This window comes from Drosophila yakuba, chromosome 2R (genome assembly GCF_016746365.2).
Source record: "Drosophila yakuba strain Tai18E2 chromosome 2R, Prin_Dyak_Tai18E2_2.1, whole genome shotgun sequence".
Lineage (NCBI taxonomy): Eukaryota > Metazoa > Arthropoda > Insecta > Diptera > Drosophilidae > Drosophila > Drosophila yakuba.
In genome coordinates, this window is record NC_052528.2 from 5,622,966 (window position 1) to 5,647,041 (window position 24,076).

General features: G+C 39.4%; 1 protein-coding gene across 1 annotated transcript in view; it reads right to left on the reverse strand.

Annotated features, from left to right (window-relative positions):
• LOC6529427 (insulin-like growth factor-binding protein complex acid labile subunit) overlaps positions 1–24,076 on the reverse strand; it is a 49,237-nt gene that overhangs the window by 20,215 nt on the left and 4,946 nt on the right. The window contains exons 2-3 of the mRNA XM_002090395.3: positions 14,461–14,505; positions 7,635–7,655 (exon numbers count right to left, since the gene is read on the reverse strand). The gene's annotated coding sequence lies outside the window, so the exon portion shown is untranslated. The remainder of the gene's footprint in view (positions 1–7,634; positions 7,656–14,460; positions 14,506–24,076) is intronic.

A 24,076-nucleotide genomic window follows, 5' to 3' on the forward strand; every position in this document is an offset into this window, starting at 1 on the left:
CGTTCGTTGTCATCATCAGTGCGCAATTCAAGCGGAATTTCGCAAAATTTACTTTGACGTCTGTGCATTGTGCATCCTCGGGCGAAATGCAACGAGGCTGCCGCTCCTTATCGTTGGTCCCATATTTGATTAGACATTAAAAGCCACTTGTCAGACAATCAAAATAATGTGTCGATTGCGCTTTGATAAACAAATTCATGGGAAATCATTAATGTATGTATACTTTAGTATATAACTGTGGACGGCAGAACGCGTAGTGACGAAGCGCAACACGACAGTGTGCGACGGCAAATACTGTATGCACAAAGTAATGAAAAGCTGCTGTGCTTTTGCATTTTAACGAAAAATAGAAAGGTTGCTAAAAACTGAAGGAATAAAATTTTCTTGGGGATCCTCTGTAGAACCAATAAATAATTTGATGAAGAGTGCGGAATGAGTGTCAGAATGACATCCGTGCCTAATCATGTTAAAGAGGTGTATTGGTTTGATAAAGTCTACGGCAATGCCACAAGGTTGGCAATTTAGTCCTTTAAAACACAAAAAAATGCATTGGCCCAACTGTTTGTTTTGGCAAATCGTCAAAGCAAAGTAACGCATATTTGATTAGATATAAGAAGCCTCCACTTTCCAGACTAAATAATCTGTCAAGTGTGTATGATTGGACGTGTCCTCCGTTTTAATTGTGTAAGGAAAACCACAAAGTCCTTGAAGCGGACTTCGGCTGTGGTTTTATGAGTCCCGCAATCAATTAGCTTTGAGAGCATTAGCGATTCCATTCCGTCAAATATTGGATATCCTTATTGGGCTTCCTTTTGATGTTGTCACATCCTAAACCATTTACGCTCAGAGACATTTTCGCCCACACGCACGGGTGAGCTGTGGCAGAAGCTGATTTTGTCATTTGGTAATTGAAAGTTAATATTTGTGAGTTGATAGAGCGAAAAATTGGCTAAGTGCGGTATCGATAATTTTAATGTCAGCACAAACTCAATTGCCAGACTGAAAGACACACGACACATGTCCAGACTGTTTCAAATTAATACGCCTAATGCAGTGTTCCTTGAACTTAAATCAAGTAGCGAGAATTCGTCTATCTGGCCAACGCAACAGTTTCGAAACAGTAGGCTGTCAAGATACTTCTTCCGTTCGCTTTGCCTCACTATCACTGAAAGAAAAACCTACCCAAAAGCAATATACAGAAAAGGTTTGCAGCCCTCAAAGCTAATTTGGAAATTTAGATTCATATTTTTCTATTACTCTATTTTTTAATCTTTTTTATAAGCTATAAAGTTGTTATTGTAGTATTATATTATACTTTGGGATCATAATTTTGTTCTTTTTCTTTTTTATAGTATTTATTTGGATGCAATGATACGAATTGGCCATGGCTATTTTCCCTCTGTGTCGACACACGCATATGTGGGAGTTTGTTTTTTATAGATTAGCCGCTGGCCATGTTGGCCATAAGCAGGAGCCCAATAAAGGAACACACCACCGTCCTTTTCCAGGACTAAAAGCTGCGAGATTCTCAAGCTCAGTCGACGACTCAATGTTTAAATGTTTCGAATTGCCGACAAGGGATTTGGCATCATGGCATTCACGCCCAGATAAGCGCCAGTAGTGGGCCTTATCTTTAAGGATACTCTCATTTTTCCGCCTGGCCCCGTTTTCCGTGAGTGGAGGCCGAGATTTATTACAAGCCATTTCTCTCGCACAGGACCGGCATCCCACAATTAAAGCCCGTTTTTGCTTTTATTTTTCCGCCTCCGCCACTCAAATAGTTAGTGAAATACTTTCGAGTTGTTAGCCGTCGGGTTGGGTATGCAAATTATTTGCCTTTAATGTGTGCTGAGAACTCTGGCAAAGTTGCTCTCAATTTAGTCATTAGGCTTTGGGCCAAAACTTTTGCTTTCTCTGCGGGTGTGGGGGAAAAACCATTTTTATTTTCCATTTCCTCTTTACTCTGCGAGTATTAATGTAAGCAGTCAACTTAAAATATAATTAAGTCGAGCTTGAGCCTCGGATGACAAAGCAAACACATGGCCAAAGGAAAATGCCTCAGAGTGCAAGAAAATTCGCATAGTATGCGAAAGTGGAAAGAAAATAAAAGAGCCCGAGTACAAAGAAACTTGCAGCATGTGAAAGCCGGAAAAACAGCAAAGAAGGTGGGGTCGACTTTTGGATACTGAGTGCAATCACTTTACATCTAAAGCATCTACCGATTGCTTAAATTGTTTTTTTATTCTATAAAAGTGTGCCAATTTCAATTAATTCATTGTTTTTTCCTCATACTTGGCGCCTCATCCTTGAGCTTATCCGACAAGGAAAGTGCGAAGAATAAACGATGCCAAAGTCAGGCGCGGAATAACTTTGCAGTTTAGTGAAGTTCGCGCCATGAGAGACATAATTATGCGTTTAACACTTTAGTGCTGGCAAAGTGGAACGACCAGGCCTGCGGCAGCCTCGTCCTGGTCTTCGTCCACGTCCACGTCCTCGTCATCTCATCAACCTCATCCTAGCTGGCTGCCCGAGAACAAAAGGAAGCTGATGCCAACAAGAAAAGGAAATTTGTGCTGGAAGTGCACTTCCAGTAAAAGTGAGATGCGGATAACAGGCGCGACCACAACGCGATTTAATGAAGCTGCAAGCTACAAGTAAATCCTGGGCTGTGGGATGAGAAATTAGGGCCCGCCCAATGCAAACTGATTGCAGAAAATGGCTCATTTGCCGGGAAATCAAATCGCTTCACTTCTAAGTGGATAAACACACAAATGATGGCAAATAGCCATGAATGCATACCATCGCCAACAGCCGACGGAAAGGCACTCCGGTGACCTGGTCAAAACGCTGAACGAATGAGCGAAATTGAATGAAAATTATGCTGCCACTCGACTCACTGGGCAGCTGGGCCTTGCCCGTGCCTTCTGCTGGATGAAAAATAATTTTATAAAATAACTTGGCCCTTTTTTGCAGATCACTGAGCTTTCTGAGCTCTCTGCCTCCCGAAAAGCATGGGAGGAAAATTTCTTTGCTAAACAAAATTGAATTGTATTCTGACTGACGCCGGCCCTCAAGGCCCTATTTTGTTTACGTTCTTTTTATTTTCGGCAGCCAAATAAAATGGACGCATTTCAAATAGAATTTTTAAACAGCTCTTTAAGTTTGCATGGTTTACTTTTCACGGAAGGCAGTAGATTACTTTTAGTTCACTCTTTCTAATTTCATGTTATGTCCTTTGAAGCCCATTTAATTGTATTCAAGACGTAAAAAAGTTGAAAATCAATTTTAAATATTTTTATAAAGTTTAAAGACATTCCAAGAATACAATAAAATGGTAATTTGATATAAACAAACTTTTACACTCACACAAAAAAAAAAAATATATATTGAGGATACGTTGAAAAAAAGGGGAAAGGACTCGAAATGGTTACAAATTTTCATGAGCCAACCAGAATCACCGCAGGCATCGTAAAAATGAACATTTGAAGAGCCGAAAGATGTTGAAATGTGCAAACATAAAACTGCCACCAATTGATTGAGATGTAATCAAAAAGGCGACCCAAACAAAAAGCAAAAGGATAAGAGATTTTCTTTGGTTTTTTTTTAAAAGCGACAAATGTGTAAGGGCATAAAAATCATTGCCGAAACGGAAAAGGAACGAAAAATCAAATTACGCATACGCAGTGCAGGCCAAAAGAGAATGCCCATGCTGGGTTATCCAACACATGCCTCATTCCGTTATGGAAATTTGCCGAGAAAGCATATGGGGCAACTTACTAATGCTAACTGGGGTTAAATGTGACTGCCTCTGGGCCACATACATCAACGCAAACATAAATTACTCGCCATATATGCGCATGACTAATTTGCGACTCATGTCTGGCCTTTGATGCTGCCGCCCGCAAAGTTTTAGCATTCATATTTTATTAGCCACAAGTCAGTAAGTTTGTGTTCTAAACAATTTATTAATCAAATGGTCCAGCAAACTATGCTCCGACTAAAAAACCAGGCCAAAGTAACGTCACTCGAACTGAATGCGAAGCTGAAACCGAAACCGAACTGAAACCAAAACCAAAAGTCCAGTCATCTCCGACTCGTGTGTATATTTAATTTATGTGCCCTGTGTGTGACAAATTGTGTGCCGGAGGCCAAGTTTCGGATTTTGTTGTTTGCCTTTCGGATCTCGCAGGGATATTGCCGCCAAATAGAGTTGTCATTGTTTGGGACGCAAATATAGCTAAAAATTCCTACGGAATTTGTCACGCTCTATATTAATTGGGGAAATATATCGATACATTTTCTTACACTTCTATAGAGCTTCACTAAACTTCAACAATTTTCTTGATTGGAATCGAGCTTTTAATTTTCGATTTAAAAATAAACATACCAAATGTAATAAAAATAAAAAAAAATATACCTTTGAACTACAATCGTGATAAAAATTTCTTGAACCGCAACTCAAATCTTTCTTAAATCGAAAAATCTTTATTTATAAAGTTTTAGCTCCTGAAAAAGACGGGTAAAGTTAGAGTCTTAGCCGACTTTTCAAGATTTTAATATGTCTAAAATGACACCTAAAACTACATCACTGGCGTCTGCTGGCACTTTCCCTTGTCCTTTTCCCGACTCCTCCTTCCATAACACTGCTCGTCATCTTGTCTGGATCCCCGCAAAAGTGTTACAAATTTATGACATTCTCCTTTTGCATTCGTCGACCCTTTAAAGCAACTCGCAGCCAATGGCTAAATCCAAAGCCAAACAGCTTCGAAAAAGGTCAACAGAATGCTCGAGGTTAGAGACGCTGGCCAAAAAGCAAAAAAAAAATAAAAGGAAGTAGTAAAAATGTTGTTTTCTTCTCGTTTTACGGTTTTGGGTTGGACATTTACAAAAAATCCTAAAAAACTGTGGAGATGCTGGAAAACTGTAATGGGAGGGAACGAAACCAAGACACTAATGTCGCTCATCTTTTATTAATATTTCTTTGAGATTTTTATGCTGCTGTTTTCTTGCCGCAGGGTGCGCCGAAACTTGCGGAATAGCAGACAGTTGAATGAACTACGAGAAATATAAATCCAGCCAATATTTTCTTAAATTGGATCAAATAAACAAATATCATGTTTCTGTAGCTAGCGAACTTTTCAATGAACTTAATACATCCACGAAAATGCCTTTCTTTCGCCTATTTCCAGCGTTTTAGAACGCTGAAAATCAATAGCCTTTATACTGCGCCTTCAAGTGGCATAAAGCATTCGCTAAACCGGAGGAGTATGAACCCTGTGACACTTGATTTGTTACATAAGGCGTGTGGCTTACTTTTACTGTCATACTTTCTTTTACGCTGCAAAATTTCATAGCAGGAAAATTTCTTCTCAAGTCAGGTCTGCGATGACTTCCTCCCTGTTCCTTCCTGCTGGCGAAGAAAGTGATTTAGCGGAAATTGTTTTTTAATGTGGCAGACATTCCTGAACTATTTAACCTGGAGTGGCAGAGTCACTCTCGCCGAGGCAAAAATGTCAACCATTTATCAATGGATAATCAATAGACCTTAAACCATTTGTTCGTTTTGGGTTGGGTCGGTGCCGAAGGTTACATTTTATAGTTTAGTGTGCAGAAATTCAGTGTTGTACCCGAAATAACTGCGTGGCATGCGATAAGGCTCAGGTACATACATGTATGTATGTATGTTAGAATATGTAAGTATATATCCTCTTAGGGGAGAGGAACACTTTTTTCCCACGAGCTCACCCATGTCCGCACATTTGCCTAAACATCCGCTGCAGCATTTTGACATTGCGGATTACAATAAAAGCGGTTTTATTCGTTTCCATGACTGGCAGACGATCCGAGAGTGACTGACAGATAGGTGAAAGTTGAAAGGGGCGGGACGATTCGTACATTGCTCGTATATAGTGCTTGACATTCATTAGCAACTGGCATGATGTCGTTACGTGTCAACTTCCCGTTTAACCCCAGTATTGATTTTGTAGCCAAATACAGTTTGTTTTTAGCTGCATTCGCTGGGCTTCCAAATAGTTTTATACCCTACATACTCATCATACTACAAATTTAAGCTAAGCTTCAAAATGTTCCAAAGAGCCGCCAGCGGCTTTTCAATGTAAATTTAATTTGCCCGAGTGGAGATTATTAATTTGTGCACATGGCCCGGGTGCGGATAAAATCCTTTGCGTTTTGCACAGCCATAAACTCGGGCAAATAACTTAGTAATCATCATCAGCAGCACTTGCAGGATCATCAGCATTTTGCCAGGGCATTATAATTACATAAGAATGCGCCTTTTGTGGCTGTGTATGTGGCTCTGCTCTTTACAAAGGAATAAAAAAATACTAAAAACAGGACTCGACGGCAGTGAAAACGCGCAGACAGCTTACCTTTTCGTTCTGTTTATGACAGCTCCCAGTCAGCACACACCGAACACTTGCAAGTTTTACGATTTTCAAATGATGTACGTACAAATTCATAGAATTTTATATTGCACAGCGCCCAAAAGCAGGGCACTCCATCTGCGTGTAACTGGATTTTAGTTGTTTAGTTGTTTTCAGAGAAAACTCTGTTTTTGTGGCAGGCAGTCATATTTCATTATTTGCCGCTCAGTTTTCTGCACACTCGCATTAATCAAACATTGCGAGCGAAATAGCCGGTTGCCTTTCGGATGTGGGCATTAAAAACTGTTGCACAACTCATTTGAGACTCATGAATATGGTTGTGCTTTGGCTACCATTATGGTAGAAAAATATTAGATCCGTATTTCCTTCTTGCCAGGTCGTGAACCAGCATGACAAGCTCATTATAATCGAATGCCGATGCCCCGAAAAACTTTTTAATTTAGTTAGGAAAGAAAATAATATACAAAGTAAAAGCCATCATCATCATCTTCGGCATAAGTCTTTTCCAGCTGGCTGCCAATGTATTCGTGTAGGAAAAACTTTTTCCTGCCTACTTTTCCGCACATTTATTCGCCCACTAAATGCAAATTTGTATAATTTGATTTTGTTACATTTCGCAGGAGCCACGAGAAAGCGCTACCTTTTTGATCCATTTTTATTTCTCCGAAAGAAATTCATTTATAGCCGCAAAATTAATCAAGTAAAAACACAGAGAGCGAAAAATGGATTTTTAGAAAATGTTTTCTTAAATGGCATATTTCCATTTCACAACGAAACTCATGCGGAGCAGACGGTATTTATGGAATTTTATGTGCCGTTTTATGGGGCCATCAAAAAGTGCGTTCAATTTCTAAAATTAAAGAATAATTGCGACGAAAGTGGATCAGAGAAGAAAAGGCGGGCGAAAAATCTTTGCTGATTATTGACACTAATTGGTCTTTGGCTTGAAGAGCCAGATGCTCAATTTAGCTTCTAATTAGACGGGATGAAATATGCGTAAATTAGATCATAAATTGAAGGCTCTTTTACGTAATAATGCCATTAAATTGAAGTCACGAGAAAATTAAATAAAAAAGAAACACAAAGCGACTAAGAGCCATAGCAGGACTAGAGTCTTAATATACTTGTGTATATGGTAAGTGCTAATCAGCTGAAAGCTAGTTTACCTATTGATATTATACTAATTTCTCTTGTCACAACATTTATATTAATTCGTATCCAATTACTCACCTTTGCTATAGTAACGATGTCCTGCAAAGAAAAAGAATAGCCTTCATTAATAAACTTGTTTTCAGGTCTCGTAAGCCCTGTTTCAATTAGCAAGAGAGATGTGCGTAAAAATTATTTTTATATTTCTAAGTGAGCCCTCTTGACCAATGTTCAAGTGCTGTTTGAGGGATCTTAGCACATACATATGTATGTACATGTATAACATACAACATATATATTCAAAGGCCAATAAGAGCAGTTTCACCTTGACAACGCCTTAAATTCAATGGCAAATGTCAATCTTTTCAGCCGAATAACCTTTACTAAATATACTAGAGCTTAAGCTGCCTACGGGCAGTATCATTGAGTGAGTGGGATATGTAACATGTATGTGTAAAAGAAACATTAATTCCAATGGCATACGAGCTACGGAAGAATTTATTTGCAAAGGCTTTTGGGATTATATCCAAACTCGGCATACTTGTGACATAGAAATTGAGTTTTCCAATTTAAAATGGGAAAATGAAAATTCTTCTTTCCACCTTTTCTGAAAACTACTAAAATTTTTGTTTTTTAATATAATGTAAATTTAACCAACTTGGTTTTAGTAGGATGTTCGATTGGATGTCCTGTAGAATGTCCTCTCTTGTTTTCATATAAATTCACATATTTGCTTATAAATTATTTATTATAAAGCCATTTAATAAAGCACAAGGGTTTCTTCCATTTTAAAATCCCTGACATGTGTTTCAAAGCGCCGCTATTTTTCATGGAAAATTGCAGAATTAGCCGAGCGACTAACTGGCTGCCCAGTTTGTTTATCCCATTGTGGGCGTGGCTTCATTTGGCGTAGCCGCCAGGGGGCGTGCCAGTATAAGTGGCCTGCACTAAAACTAGAACCAACCTAAAACGCAGGGTTTAAATGGTATCACAACGACGTTGACGCATCAAGCGAGAGCCCTTGGCCATAGTATCCATATGAAGGATTTAAGAGCGAGCTAGATGAAGGCTAGATGTGGGCGTGGCTGGCTATAAAGATTTATGCTGACACTTTACGCTAAGGTCACAACTTTTGGCTAAGGGCCTTCCGAGGAACTGCAATTGGCCTTTAATGCAACTGCAAATGCAGCAGGCATTCCATTAAAATTATAACAGTCATCAAAATGCCGCCGCTGCACAAACTATCGTTAAGCAGAAGGAGAGATGCGAGTTTAATTTTTATTGGACGCTGCACTGCGCTCGCAAAATTCAATTAGGAAGCCAGTATTCTAGGCTAAGGACTCTGGACCAAGAGCTCGAGAAGAGAATCAAGCCAAGCTGCCGAGAGTTAATCAGTTTTGCTAACTTCATTTGAGCAACTAACGGCAGGCAACTTTTGTGCAAGGTGGGTGGCATCCTGCTGCTGAAGTTGGTCTTAAAGCTCACTCTCTGCCAGCCAATTACACGTACTGCAATCATTTACAAAACTTTCCCACTGTACTGAATCGTGAGTTTGCAGACCAGTGCTGGAAAATAGATTTAACTAACTAGAGCTAAAATATTAATTTCATGTAGATGGAGCGGAGTTCAGTTAATTTGAAATTAATTTATTTATATTCTGGCAGAATTGCCAATGAATTAAAATAATAGCCTAAGACGTCACACATGTTAACTGGCAATAATTCCGAATAAAATGTAAAATGGATCGTTAAAATGTTTTGGTTCAAACGCATAAATATAGGACAAGATCTACGTAGTCATAAGATCCAGGATACTCTAAGAAACAGTCAAAGTGATAACACTGTACCATTTCCTAGACTTGTAGGCTTAAAGTTGGCTAGACAAATGTTGCACTTGCATTTCCTACCCGTTAGAGAGGAGATTTATGGCCGGGACAAAAGAGGAATTAAAAGCCCAACTCTGAAGCACACATTAACCCACATTTCGCTGGGGATTTATGGCTAGCCAAATAGGTCTGAAAATAATGCTAAGTGTATGCTCGATTAGCTTTCAGAGATATGCATGCATAACTAATTTAGTTTTTTATCCGATTACCAAGCGCGTATGTGTCAGAAAACAAATATTTATCTCCTGCACATTTAATGTGTTTCTGCCTTTGTCAATTGTATTCAATTTCGAGTTCCGAGTCGACATTGCATCAGGTGTTTGAAACATTTATGAGCCCCGTTTTTGGGTCACTTACTGGCCATCAATCAGAGACGGGTATTTGACCACCAATCAATTCGCCCATAAATCAGGGCTCTGTGTAAAGTCTAAACAATTACAAAACAATTAAATTGTCACACCACACCGAACTGCGAAGAGCAAGCCGAGTGAAGGTTAGAGACGAGGGGAAAGCAGTGCTCGAAGGAAACGCGCTATCTTTTTGGCTCCTTCCCTCGGCGCTTTTCCTTTTTCTTCTGGACATCCGACTGCTGCTCAGTCGACACGTTTCCGGACCAGTGTCCGTACACTTTCACAAATTATTTGCCATTCATTTTGAGGAAATTAACTCTTCTTTTATGTGCTTAGCATTTTACATTTTAACGCACTCTCTATGTTGGAGCTTTATAAATAAATTAGTTACGAACGAAACGTTAAAACTTTAAAATATATATATATAAACTACTATCAATTTCAGCAATAAAAAACATTTTTTTTTGTGTTTTTCTCTAAAGTAAACTTTTTCCTCAGTGAAACCATTGGGACAGTAGGAGGAAATGGAAAAAGTGCACAACTCAAACACAATATAAACTTCATTGGGCGCCAAGGCCAAATCGAACTGGCCAGCTCAACGTCTGTTTTTATTATTTATTTGCAGCAAATTAAGCCCGTCCCCTCGAATAAAAAAGGGCGAGCAAACAAACAGCGAAAGGAAGAGCCGAACTAGCAGGGCAAGTCAAGTCAAGTGTCAGCATAAATGAAATTTCCCACCACAAACTTCCGGGAAAACGAGGAGCAGTGTGGTGGTCGGTGGATTCAACCCTCTGTTAACAATGCATGTGCATAACAAAGGGCAAATGTCGGACTGAACTTTTCACGGTTTCACTTTTCCATTTTCCCTTTCCCTGCGGAATTCGGACCTCGGACATCGACACACTTGGCTGGCGCCATTAAGGTGCAACAAAATGTGCATACGGGAAGTGCTTCCAGCAGGTTTACTTTGCACTCGAACCCTGTTATTTCGCACAATTCAATTGCACAGTCATTTCCGGTTTCGGCGAACACCCCCAGAAAAGCCATTCGGAGCCACTTCGATTGGGGTTACTCCGTGTGAGACGAAGGAGTTCCCACAATTGCTAAATGAACAGGATATTGCATTGATAGCTGCCTTTATGATGTGCAACCTCGATAAGCCCGGTGCATTTCGAAAGCGGTATGTATATTGTAACAGCGTTTCAAAATGGTTAATGGTACACTTATTATTGTTCGATTTTGGATGGAATCCAATGAAATTTAAAACACACTATTGGAATGCTAGTATGAGCAAGTTGAACAAAGTGCTCCAAAAAGCCAATTCCTTTGACTGGTAACTTAATTTAGAAGCCTTTATTATCCGAGAAAGAGTTTTTCTAATTGGAAGCGTTTACCAACTGTCCTCCCCTTAATCACTGCATTTGTGCCACATCCTCAGTGCCACCACCATGTTGTGGTCGCACACAAATGAGCCGCATCATTTCCGCTTCTCCCTCTGGCTTTGAAGGTGTGCGAAATGCTGAAACATTCAGGGACTACTGCAGATAACACAGTATAGTCGGGGTAGGAAAAAACTACAATTTGCCAAGTTCTGGTGAAGCGTTACATTTGTGGGGTTCCGTTCGCTTGAGCTTCAATCACCCGGTTTTTGCCTTTTTCTGCTGCTTTTGTGCTAACTTTTTTAATGAACTTGTTGATGCTGCGTGAGTACGTTGCTGTTCTTGCTGATTTTTTTGTACTTGCTGTATGTTTTTCGCATTTTTTTGCTGCCGCTGCCGGTTGTCTGTCAAATAATTTGCTCAAGTGCGGCGGAATGTTCAGTGCGTTTAAATGGCTTTTGAACTCAAACACTTGGCACTTAATTAGAGTCACCAATTGCACTTCTTAATCTATGTGCAGCAGCAAAACCAAGTCAAGGTTATTTTCCAAGAAATCAATAGATTAATCGGTGACGTAAGATTCCCCACATTCAATTAACTCTCAATTCTTCTGAACTGTCATTTGTGTATTTCACTCTGGTTTTAATATGTGTTGGGTTTATATTTTATGTTTACCACTTTAACTTAAAATCGCCACTAATAGGGGAGTTGTGTATTAATTGGGTTGTATTTAAGTTGAGTAAGCTTCAAGTAATTCGCAGCTTGCAATATTTTGCAGCAGTTCCACATCTTTAAGCTTTTAAATGCCTAAGCATAAATTCAGCCAATGAGTGGATGGCACACCCCTGTTAAGTCTTGAAATATGCAACACACTTTTGGCTTTACATTTTCGGCAGCCCATGAGCACCCTCTCCCTCGACTACCAACGACTGAATTATGAATAATTAATTAAAATTTAATTAATACTGTCTAACTCGGCACAAGTCCCTCCTCCGTCGTAAAAACTAATGCGGCCTGCGAGCTGCCAAGTCGGCTAATAAATCAAGAGCGCGTTAACGAAACTGATATGCCATCGCTACAAAAAAAAAAACGAAATAAGTACGTTGGAGATGAAAGTCCCCTGATGAGAGGGTAAGCCAAAACTTGGTGGCCAGCCAGGCGTTAAAAGCGCAAGCGACGGGCAAACTGGAAATGTAACAATTAATGTCATCAGCTTGCAATATCAACAACGGTAACAGGAGTCAAATAAACAATGGCCACGAGTGGTTAACAATGCCAAACAACGTGGCCAACTACAAAATGGTCCAGTGGTCACCCAGCTTGGCCAAATACCAGATAGAGGCACATCGGGGCGAGTGGCTTCTGCGGCATGTGTGCTGTTTGCATGTTGTTTGACCAGGGCGGCAATGCAGCCTGCATAATTGTTGACTTGTTCTGACTAATTGTCAGGCGAGGGGGAGTATCAGAGTCAAATAAAATCAAGCTGAATAAACCAGGAGAGTCAATCAATCCGCTGGAGGAAAGATAAATAAATGTTTGTGCAAAATAACTATAGTAGTCCCAAAAAGGGTTCATATGTTACTATGCACTCAATTGGGCTACTCTATTAGCTTACCAAAGGCAATGCTGTCCATCAAAGATTCTTTCAATTCCAGAAGAGCATCGATACTATATAAACGGCATTCCACAGCGCTCCCACACATAAATAACTGACCCAACTTAATGTTTCTCAAGCATTCCACGCAGAGACCCAAAATACCCGAGTTAAATGACCGAAAACTGTGCCACATTTTCTACTCATTCTACTTCCCAGGCAACTGGCATATAAAAACGAGGCTAACTCTTAGCACTAATTAAGTCAAAACCTTAGCATTTACCTTGGGGCAGGTGCTTGTGGACCAAAAAGGGATTCATCTTGGGAGCTGTGAGAAGGATGTGTATTAATAGGAAACCCTTGTTGCGAAGGCTTCGGGGCACATAAAAATGTCATATGTCAACTACAGGTTGCCTTGTCAGCACTCATTAAGCTCTTAACCTCGTTCGAGCTAACGCACACAGCCACACTAGGCTTTCTCACACGGACTCAGACATACAGCCCCACTCACACACACACGCACACACACACACGGGGGCACTCAACATCCTGGACAAATGCAAGTGAGCGCTTTATTACCAATGTCGACACGGCTGTACGGAAGAAAGCAAACTGGCAGGACAACAGAGTTTTCAGGACTGTTGTCCCGCTTGAAAACCGGGTTCATTGACCGTGTAGGGTATCAGTACTTATAATGCTGGGAAATTATGAATACCCAGGACTCGAGTAATTGGTTTTTTTCTTTCGCTGCCTTTTGAAATAATTAAACTCGCTCTGTGTTGGGTCCTTCGCATTTCCTTGGCCCGAATGTATGAAATCAAATTAATTACGAAGACGACGAGAGCTGATAGAAAAGGACTCAGAAGGATACGCCGCTTCCTTATGCACATGCATGAAATTTTCTTGTAATAATTAATGCCTCTGCTTCCATCTTCTCCCTTTCGCCAGTGCCATTCATTTCAGGGCAAGTCCCAGGCGAATCTTATCTGGCCTCTTTATCATTATCAACTTCATCAGTTAGTTAGGTAGTGGGCGAAGACGAGATGGGTAAACACCTCGAATGGGGCACATTAGTAGGGACGATTCTATGCGACACACATAGGATATTTAATACAATACTCATAACAGCATAAAGCATCTCAATATTTTTGAGGAAAAACCTAAAGCACACTACCTACTTCAATTGGTCTTATACATATTTTCTTTCCCCCTTCTGTGCATATGTCTCCAGAATTCTTTATGGAAACTAATGTTTGCCTGGTTATAATTTCATTTCTCCGCCTTTGTTTGATTAAGAATGTCCAACACACACCACGAACCTACACATTCAGGGAAAATACGTTGGCAGTCGTAGTCTTAGCTTGCAGTCATTTTGGGCTTAGATATTGGATTTCGGTTCGCATTCCCTTCATTCCTTGACATATCGAATTTTCCGCCTTTGAAACATGGTCAGCATATTGTTAAACAAGCCTCTATTGGACCGTTGATATCCTTGCCTTCGTGTTCTTGGCAATTTTGAGGGACCGATATATTTGTCAGCCTTCATTACAATTATTTCCCCAACGAAACATAGTTGCATTGAAGCTTTCATGGACTGTGAAATGAATTTATGATTGAGCGCAACTGTCAAAGCACAGAAATCTGTCACTGAAAGTGAAAACAAGTTGGGGAAAATCAAATATTTGCGAAAGAAACTTACCGTTCTGTGTGGGTTTATTGAACTTTCAACTTGGTCGTCGTCTGTCTGCAATATAGAGTTGAATATATGTTAATTAATATGCATTAATCAAGGCGAATTAAGCGTATTAAATGTTGACAAAATCTTAATCAGAACCAAGTTATCTCTCTACTTAATTAAGCAAGTAGCAATTCAATTAGTTGTGCTGGCCAAGTTAAAGCCAAAATCACGTGGGAATAGGATCAGCGTGTAACCAGTACACAGGTGTGCTAATAAGGACACACATACATATGTACATATATACTCGGAGAATTCGAGGTGGGGTCATGGTGAGCCGCAAAATCAGAAATGTTAATTAAAATCACTGAGCGTTGAGGCTAGGCGACAGGCATGCTAAGCAGGCCCAAATGTCTGCAGGGAGCAAGAACGGTGTCTCCGGGGAAAAGGGAGCAGAAAAGCCGGAAAACCCCTGACCACAGCGGTGGAGGAAAGATAAATGTTGCAGATAGCAATCTTCCTGGGTTTATTAAATGTGGTGTAAAGATGCCAAATTCAAACAAATTCATTTGGCAAAAGGTAAGGATTAAAATGGGAGGGAGTATCAATGTTTATGAAAAATATTGGTCATATTAATTTTTGGCTTTAGACGAAACCAATTTCATTTCAGAAAATATCCATAAGCCTTGTTTTTAGAGATATTTACCAAATATTGCAAGCCATATTTTCCCATTTTCAGCATTTATTTAAAATGATACTGAAAATTTTGCTAGGAAATTTTTGTTTTGATTTAAAAATTAATTTTAAATAATCAAACCAATTTGTCTGAACACGTTAATTTTATTCAACTCTTTTAGAACCTCAAAGCTGCAGTATACCGTGCCCCGTTGCCAAAAATGACAGACAAAAAGACACGGGGCCACAACAAAACAAAATTGCATTTAAAATTCGTAATGGACGTACCGGAAATACAGAATTCCGATCAGGAAGCACGGGGGTCCGGAAATGAAGTAAAAAAGTGCCGCAAAAAGCACGAAAAGCCAAAGCAAAGCTCACAGCACCCACAAACAAAAAACCGAAGGTTGCAAAATAAACAAAAGAACTGAATATAAGCATTGTATATTGAAAAAATGCAGCGCAAAGGACGCGAAAAGAATGGTCGCCCTTTTCTTTGATCATAAACTGGGAATAATAAATTTGAAAGCAATAAAGAGGCAACTGCGGCCACCTCGGGGCCAAAACAATTAATGTAAAAAGCCGGCACTAATGCACCTGCGAAATTCCTTTAAGTTGCTCTGGGCTAAATTGTTCGATTATTTGAGATCCGGTCTCGGCAACATGACTCCCGACGACAAGTTGCATTTAAGCGTATGCTAACTTTCATTAAAAGCCACTTAACTAGTGCCAGGACAACGGAGACCACACCATGGCACCATGGCGCTATAGCACCATCGGACGAAGGGAGCAAGTTACCCCCCACTGCCCTCCACTTGACCAACTAACCACTTGACCCACATGACCCACTGTGGCAGCAACAAAAGCAGGCGATGGCACGTGGATACTGTGAGTCCGCCCTCCAGGATTCCTGTTAGTTGGCTTAGAGGACTTAGAAGTGGGGCTTGTCTGCCGCCCCTGAAAGGGGGCGTGGCCTGCTCTGGCACATCGTTAGTCAAATATATTTTTTTTCACCAGGCAGTGCAAACTTTTAGGCAAACAGGAAGCCGGGAAAGGATATTTTTAATTAAATTAAATAACAGTGCGTACTGGGAGAGCGAATGAGGGGCGACTTGTGGTCTTTAGGACGAAATGCAAAAGTCAAAACTGCTGCATACTTATGTGGTCAAAAGTTTTAGCCAGATTAGAGATTTTATTTAAAATCTTAAAAGCAAAACGCACGAAGGGACTATGCCACAGAAAGTTCTTGCAAATATCGTAGTACTACAGGGATTACTTCAGCAAATTGAAAGCTTCGCTTTATTAAAAATATTCCTCCATTTCAAATACTTTTCTGACTAATTGTCGTGCAGTTCAAAAGTTTCTGCAGTCAAAGTTTCAGCCTCCACGATTAAACATACTTTTTATAGCACATTGACATGTGAAAAGCAGGCATACGCTGCCACATTTCGATTTTCGGTGTCAACGTTCGCTTATTTCGATTTCATTAGCTGCTATTTTCCTTTAATTTTTTTCCGCCAAACAAACAAACAAAGAAACCACAAAAAAGCAGTCAAAGTTGAAAAATGGCATCGCCGGGAAAAACTGAAAAAGGCCAGAAGCAAAATAAAAGAATGGGGGCACTGCAGACAAAACTTGAAAACTTTGGCGATTCTTTTTTATTTTTGGGCCAACTGTTTTCTTTTAATGCCAAGGCGTGAAAACAAAACTTTTTTTGCCTTTCACTAGGCACTTTCAATCGGTGACGCTAATAGTCCGAAATTGAAATGGATTTTCGAGCTGTGCAAATATGTTGTGGACTTAAAAACAAACAAAATCGAAAAAGTTTACCGAAGAAAATCGTGTGCATTATTAGTTAGAATAAGCAATAGATTTTATCTAAACTGAAATTGGGTCAAATGAATCTATACAGCTATTAAAAGTGAACTTATTTTAGTCTTTTCAATTAAAACTTATAAACTAGCGTAATTTCTTCCTTAGTTAAAAAGTAATTAGTGCTAACTTACTAACTAATATATAATAATTTACCTTTTTTAAAATATTTAGATCATTCTGCACTATAGATTTTATAAATATGTTTATTGAATTTCAAAATAATTATTTCTACAACAATGAAATGCAAATTGAGTGACAGCAAAATGATAATGCTGTTTAAAAAACCATTTTCCTTGTTTATTTTATTCGACAAATAAATATTTTTACAATCTATACGGTATATAATTAACTATGCGCTTTCAAGCTTTAAAAAAAGCTAAAACTGTTGAATTTAGCAAGTGCCAGGAAAATATGCAAATCAAATGATAATCAGCTACTTCCAATGAAATTCAATTTTGATATGTGGTATCTATTACAAATGACTCCCAAACCAATTTGCTTGCTTGTTTGTGTGACCCAAATAGAAGTTTCCCCAAAATTCAGCGCTCAATTTCCGCAAACAAACAATCGAACAAAAGCTATCTGTGTGAATTTAGATATATATACCACGAAGCTCTACGACCCACAAACTGTGTGCATTTTGTGCCGTTCTTGTCCAATGCAGTTGAATTTCACCAGCGGCTGGCATAATTAAAATTAGTAATTTAAAAGGTCCAACTGATGCACGGCGAAGGGGAACTTTACACCTGGCTTACCTCCAAAGCCCCGGGAAATCTATCAATCTCACCTGCCTCTGCTCCAAATTCAATTTTTCGCAGCAAAAAGTTGATAATATTTAGCAAGAGCCCTTCGATCGATGCGGTTATGGATTACTCCGCAGCCAGACAGCTGAAGCCTTAAACAGAAATTGATTGCGTATTTCAACTGTTTCGAAAATGTTAGCACATCTCGGCCACAACTCACTTTCCATAAATTTAATTCAATATTTTTTGTCATTCTATGCAGATTTTTGCCAGCATCTTTGGTTGCCAGAAAAAGCAGTCGAAGGGAAAATATCAACGAGCCAACGAGATCGAGCCAAAAATTTCTCTGGGTATTTGGGTCAGAAATTAATTAGAATGTGATAACTAACGGAAATAAATGGCTTCAATGCGATTTGGTCTGCATAAATATTGTATCAAAGTTTGTCTGTCGGTAAACTTTTGTGGTCAACGGTTCGGCTTTCGATATTATGTTGAGCTCCAAAGAAAGAAAATCCGAGTCCGACGTAACATCAAAAATCTGTATATGGCCATCTTTGATTTTTTGGTTTCCTCAGCGGCAAAGATTTTCAGCATTAATTGAATTCAGCTCCTGGCAAATTCTGTTTTCCTTTCGTACGGGTTCCTTGGAAATTTAGCACTTGTGGTGAGTGCGGTGAGCAAACAACGCGGCCAAAAATGTCTAAAGAATAAAATTATTGAAGTGTTGCCAAGGACTCAAGGACAGCGATGCCGCAAAGTGATTTAGTGCTCGCAGATATTTGGCACAGAAATAATGAAAAAATTAAAATTCTATTTCATAAAAAACTTAAAATAAGAAAGTAAGAGGAACCTGATATGTGAATTGGTAGCTAAGGACCGAAGCTTTTAATTTGTTAGTAGCTGAAGAAGAATTTCTTGAAATTAAAAAAAAAATTAAACTTTTCATTGCTATTTTTTCAGCAAAAGTGTGAAGCCCTCTCAGCCGAAATTCGTAGACTAGTCTAGCCTACTGCAGTGCCTAATTCGCATTAGCTTTAGTATAGCGTAGTTTCATTTTCCTGGTCGAGATGTTCCTGCTTCAATGCTGTGCACTCGTGCACTTTGCCGGCTGCCTCATAAATCTTGAGTGAAAATTTTCGTTTGGACCATAAAAAATTAACAATGCGTAAAGGGGCAGGCCGAAGTTACGAGGCGTACTACTGTGAGGTTTAAGCTTAGCCACGATTCCAGGGAAGGCTAGCCAAGTATGTCCCGGCTGCACTTAAGAGCCACATGCACACACACATTGCACCCGCACACTTCGGTATGCCAGTGTGTGTACGGACAGCCATAAAGGTTTTGTGGCCCAGTTGGGCAGACTCCTTGGATGACAGCCCCTCATATACGCCTCATCGCCCTCAGAAGTGCACAGAAAAAAGTCTTCTACTGGGGAGGAGGAGCTGCTTTCTGAAATCCAACTCATTAAAATGGATAGCTTCTCAGCCTAAACGTCCAGCAAATCATTTATCTAAAATAAAAACTATCTCTTGCAGTGTACTATATTTTATTTAACTTGTTTAAAAACTGAATGAGTTCCTCCGAAATGTTATATTTAAGTAACACATAACGGTAGGCAGCGACTAACATACTTGGATACAAAACATATTAATTTACATTTATTTTAATTTACTTTTAATAAACATGTTTTTTTCCGGTGTCCTATCGGTATTGGGCCCGATATTTGCGGTCAGTTCTTCGACTCTGCATTAAGGAAGCTGGAACATGAGATTTTCCTCCACTCGTGTTTAATTTTGTATGAACTGGCATTGGAGTGAATTGGATCCTGGGATTCCGCCTTTGAGTGTCTATCTGGATGTCAGTCAGTCCATTGCTCGTAAGTGCATTGGGGAGCCTCACTTGTGCACTCCACAAGAAGGCCTTAATTGTGAATATGTGTTAATGTATTCCCTTTAGCACGTTAACATTTTATTTTGCCATTTTAAATACTCCCAATCTGGTTTTAATGCCAGTACAAGAGGAAGAATGGGAAAGGACCCTTGTCCAACGTGACACTGAACACGTTTTAACGCTGAGCAGCTTCTGGCCCCAGTCTTCATAGCTTATGCCCATAGATAAGAGACTGCAGGACCTCCTTCAGTGCTCCCTTCTTTCAACCTTGCGGTTACTCTGCACGTTTTTGTTTTTCCTTTTTTTTCTGCGGTTTGTCAGAGGAATTTTTTGCTGGCGGGATGGCAGTATCCCCTCTTAATGCTGCTGGCCATTTAAGCAAATTATGAAATTTTCATAATTCTGTATTGTAATTGCTTAAAGCTTAAAAGCGGAAAGTTTTCGAAAGAAAATTGTTAATGGCAAATTAATAAAATATTTGAATACCAAGCGGTGCCCTTCTTATTTACTTTATTTTTGAGTTTTTTCTCTTAAATATCTTAGTAGACTCTTAGTGGAAAAGCCTTGTTTCAGTCAATTTCCCATCCATCTGGACCTAATCTCCTGGGCAAACCACAGCAATGAAATAGCTCTGTGATACCAAAAGCCTTTTGTTTGATAACCGCAATCGGGGCTCCACACATTGCGACCGACCAGGCTTTATTTATATTTAATTGGGCTGACCACATTGTTGGCACGTTACACCTCAAATTGTAATTATATCCTTGATGGACTCGGCCACTCAGTGCACGTGCCATTAATTATGAAAATATTGCAGAAACACTTCTGGGTGAAAAGACGCTTTTCCAGCTACCTCTCTCTGTCCCTCTTTATCCATTTCCTCACACCTCAGTAAACAAATACAACCAGGAGCTGGCTTTTCCTCTTGCCGGCACTTGCATTAAATTTAAAGTATTTACCACAATATTTTCGCTACACTTGCCTCAAATTGTATTTTCAGTTCGCCATTTGTAACAATGCGCACTCACACAGACACATGTCAAGGATGCCTGAGACTGTGTGTGTGTGTGTGTAATTTATAAAATGTATTGTGTTTTTCGAGTTTTCGTCTGGGCTGGAAAACTCTGCTTTAGGTCCTTTGTGGCTTTCTCCGGGTTTTTGTATGGTACATGTTTGTGGGATCTCACGGTAGCCAATGTGTGATTTTTACTGGATTCCAAAGGTCTATTAGTTACATGATTATAAGTCCCTAAAAAAAAAAGCTTAAAACGGTAATGGATGTTGTCACTCTATAGAAATATTTTGGGAAAAATAACCTAGCGAAATACTGAATATTAGAACACTGGTCATCATACAAAAAGTTATTTAATTTCTTTCTAACATTAATCCCGGTTATTTATTTTTCGTCTTTGGGTACGTAAACTCGCATTAAAATATTTTTTAGACAGGAACATTTGATAGACACACGTCCTAATTTTCCAAGTAAATTCAATTCAAGCACTAATTGACTCTACTTATTCTCCCTTCCAGTCAAGTGCATGTAACATTTACTGAACCAAATTAAGGACATGAAAAATTCTTGCCAAATTTAGCACGAGGCAGGATGGAAACTGAACTGAAATTGAATAACTTGGTGGGTGTTAAGGGGGTGAAAAATGTCTTAATGAAAATTAGGTAGCCAGACGATATTTTCGTGGGCCACCTGGCAAACTGATTTGGGTTTGACTTCTTAAAACGCCAGGACACGTAGGCAGCGGCAGCCGCAGGACATTTAAGGCAGTTAAATTTTTGGCCACCGAATAGGCCCCCAAGAACGTGCAATTATTCAAAGTACGGAAAGAGTTTTTGCATTAAACGTGTAACTTTTGCCGGAATTTGGAAAGGGGTCCAGGAAAATTGTTCATAAGTTGGAGACAACTTTTCGTTCACTTCTTGCGGCTGAAACGAGCCAAAGAAAACCAATTTCATTTCCATTCCAGTCAGCATCTAATTTATTGCCGCAATTTGCCTAGCTGCCGTTGTTTCTGCATATTAATTTAACATAAACGGCTCACAACCATCACCAAATTGCCTCCAAAATGATTACACGACACTCAGCCTTGTTGTCCTTAATATCCTTGCTGAATTTCCGACGATGTTCTGGATTTGGCAACGCGCCGCTGAAGATCAACATCAAATTACCCTAATCAAATTGTCATTACGCATATTTTAAGTAAATGAGTGCGTGAATTTAGATCAAATTAGCAGGCGTTGGCAACTGGCTGACATTTAATTTACATGTGATTTTCGGGGGTAAATTTTTTACGAGCTTCTCGAGCAGGCAAGCTAATATGGCTCATTTAGTTTATATTTACAGACGAAGGCAAAATGCCTTTGCAACTAAAAAAGTATTTGTTTTATTAAATAAAATGTTCAACGATACAAAAAACTTTTTAAACGTCTGATGACAATGTTTTCGAATATATTAAAAAAATTTATAGGTTTCAAAGCTTAATATATTTATTTACAATTATTCTTTTATATTTTTTTGGGCCAAAAATATAATCCAGTTCCTGTCATGGGCTAAAGATTAAAGTTCAACAAAAACACGATCACAATGTACGAATGCCAAGTTAATTATTTTTCCTGCCACAAGTGCTCCCTACACTCTTCACAGAAACACGCGGTGAAATATATCCTTCCCTGCCAACTTCCAACTTCCGCAAGCAAAGCCCAGTTTTGTTGAGTACTGGAAATTAATCAGGAACGGGTTAACCGCTTGGCTGTGGAGGTGCTTAAAGGCTCCCCCCACTGGGATGCTCGGGAAACAAAATAAAGCTTAGTTAGCAAGCAGTTTAGAAAAGTTGCGAGGAAAAAATAAGTAAATATAGAGCGGAGCATATAAAACTACTAACAAGACATAAATGGACGAAGAATAAGCAAGGATAACTGAAAAGTTTCTTCTATGGAGAGGGAGCATTGTGGAATAGCAGCGCATGCAGAGAACAAAAAGTTCTGGCAAAACACCTCAAGAATCGTAGGGATGGGTTGAACTTTCCACTGAACTGAAGCTGAACTTTTATTTGTTTGACTCGTGAGCAACAAACTTTGGCTCCGTCTTCTTTTTACCCGTCTAGTCTTTTTTTCTTTATATGTAGCTGTAAGACATCACAGTGATGCTAAATGTTACATTTTAAGAAAGCAAAAGCAGCTTCGTTCGTAATGGGAGGGTATAAACCATATTGATTTATGTCTTGGTGGTTTAGCTAATAATAATATTTCATGAGCCCCAAGTATATATTCCCCTGAAAATGGGTTGTAAATACTTTTAGTTTTATAATTAAAAATAGCTAGAGTGGCATAAAAAATCGCCAAGTTCGCAAAACTCAGCAAGGGGCAACCCCAAGTGGAACCGAAAGGAGGAGAAGAACCGCTCTCCAAGTGCACTCCAAATTACTCGAATGATACTTGATGGTTGCAATCAGCGAAGAACCCCAACCGGCAAGCAGACTTCATTATTTTGATAGCAATTAGCAAATTGAGTTCTATAATATTTCTGTTGTCCACTGCACAGCTCTCCCTTTGAGTTGTTTTAATTGTATTGTTGTCTTATGTGTGGCGAAATGTTGTCAAGCAATTAGTGCAGCACGACTGCGTTTTCGCCGCTTGTTGGCGAACACTCTGCGTATGCTTGATATAGGAGCAACCACGTAGGTGAATCCTTTTGGGGTCTCGCTTTTTGTGCGGGCACTTGGCATTTGTAATTAACTTGGTGCATCTCAAAAATATCTGACCCCGAGTGAACTCTTTTTAGTTGAATCCCGAGAAGTTGGTAACACACAAACAGCTGTCGGTAGTAAAAACATTAAACATACAATTACTTCCAAATATGCGAAAATAAAATATGTGAAATGCATTTAGTATACGGGAATTGGTGCGTTTCTCAAGTATAAATTAGTTCATAATAAAGGAACAATTTACAAATTAATGTTTAGGAACATGCAATGCCTTAAAAAACTATTCATAATATAGCTTATGACTGAATGGAAGTCACCCACATATAGTCTTCATTCATACCATCAATGCAATGGCTTATAAAGTTTACAAAAATTCAAAAATTGAAGTACGCATTTTTTCCGACAAATGATATTTAAATTGGATAGTTTCCGTGGCAAAATACATAGGTGAGAGTTTGTTACAATTCGCAACAAGCCGTGGGATTTTGCAAAGTTAGCTTACATATGGCAACGCTTAGGCGCGATTTAGCAAAGCCGATGCCATTTGCCCATCCACACCCTCTTTAACGGCTCAATTATGTCTGCAATTGTTATGTTCCTGATCCATTTAACCTCATCGCTGGCGAATGAGGGCCGCAGCAAGCCAAATGAACTGAAAACACAATTTCTGAGCGCCTGATTTGTCGCCTCGTTGTTTCCCACACACACTCGCCACTCACCAGCGGGTCCCGGCGATAATCCAGA